Here is a 1,863-nt window from a genome sequence, read left to right on the forward strand (position 1 = left end):
TACGTCATTGTTCTTCATCAGATCTTCAATCAACAACAAATTCTTTACCAAAATCAGGAACAAACAAGCTTTGATACCACTTGTCGGTCCCGAATAATCACTTACAATCACAATCAAGTCATAACTCACACAATAAATGTGTCAACAAGAGAGTTAATGATGTTTGCTATTTTAGGAAAGAAAATCATTTGTTAAAGGCGGAACTAGAAACAAACAGTGTAGTTGCTAAAGGATTTAATGAAAGGTAACTAACACACAAGAATCCCTCAAAAGATTTCCAATCATATAAACAAGTCATACAAAAGTTAATCGATTTAGGGTTTATTGGATGGAAAGTTATATCCGTACGATTCTATGACATCCGTCACACTCACAAATATTCTCTCTCAATTAATTGGCTTGTCCGTCCTCGGAGGAGTGCCCTAAAATATTTATTTATTGGCCTGACACCTCCAGACAGCTGTCATTCCTTCCGTAAACCCTAAATAAATAATGCATATTCAAATTACATATTCAAAACTATACTAAGTATAAAAACAGGTCTTCTGGGCAGACTTTGCATACGTTGTCTTCACCGAGTAGGCTTCATGCCTATTGTCTTCTACGGGTAGACCTGGTAACCTTGAAGTGTGCTCGGGAATAGTTTTCCGGGTACACTTTACTTAGAGTATTTTCCTAAGAACATACTCCCCTAGCAGACTTCAATCTTCTTGATCATATCTAACTTTGCTCTATATTACCTTACGAGCAACCTTGTTCTTCAATGGTCATTTCAACTCCTTGCTTGGGAATAGCTTATTAGCATAGCAAAGTGTGCTTGGTAAACCTGTAGCCTGCTAGAGTTGAACCCTGCCCGATGTTACTTGAGATATTTCATTACTCACATCAAGCCTAGTCGGACCACTTTTATTAAAGAATACCTTGCCCGATCTTCCAATCACTTGAATTCATGAGCTTGGATAGCCAAGAGCTTACTTGGAGGCAAACCCTGCTCGGCTGTGAAGAACAATCTTGCTAGGCATAGTGAAACCTGCTCGGGTATACACTAAAGAAGAATTCTAGAAGATAACCTTGCCCGATGGACAAAATATCTTGCTAGGGTAAGAAAATCTTGCCTGAGAATCCATGTGTGCTCGGATTCCATACTTAGCGATTTCTGAGGAGGTTGATAAGATTCCAATCTTCCTTATACTTCTCTTAGGTCAAATCTTAACTCAACATAAGTTTACCAATCCTGTCTTATCCCTATGAAATAATAATCACAATAACTTTAAGGTTAAAGCTTAGGTACTAATGTTTAAATACCTAATTCGCAGAAACCAATGGCTATGATACCAATCTGTCACACCCCGACTTAGGTCCTAGAAGTGTGACCAATAATTGATTTCTGTTTTTAAAATATATAAAAGTTTATGGTTTAAATATGATATTAATTTTAGTTTGAATATAGTATTAATTTACATTAAAATTTACTTAGGAATTAAATACTCAAGTATTCATTTACTAAATATATGTTTATATTACAAGGATTTTAATATCAAAAGTTGAGCCATCTTGTTACGCGCTTCTAACTCCATGACGACTCCATTCCTTGCTACTTCTTATAAGTATTTAATTACCTGCATTGGGTTGGAAAAATAGGTCACTATGTGTTGGTGAACACGTATGACTTAAAAATAGTTAAATAACATATATAATACAAATATAGTTTTCTGTACAAGCTCAGCAGAAGTATTTCTACTCCCGGGATTTGTACCACTACCCCACACACAAAAAAGTGTTCCCCGAGCCATGTAGCCCCTAATGGAGAACTAGTTATGACTGTTAGCCCGTGGCCACGCAACCTTTGACTATTTAGGCTGA

Source organism: Bidens hawaiensis, unplaced genomic scaffold (genome assembly GCF_021521415.1).
Source record: "Bidens hawaiensis isolate Kalapana, Puna unplaced genomic scaffold, B.hawaiensis_p1.1 tig00020798_1, whole genome shotgun sequence".
Classification (NCBI taxonomy): Eukaryota; Viridiplantae; Streptophyta; class Magnoliopsida; order Asterales; family Asteraceae; genus Bidens; species Bidens hawaiensis.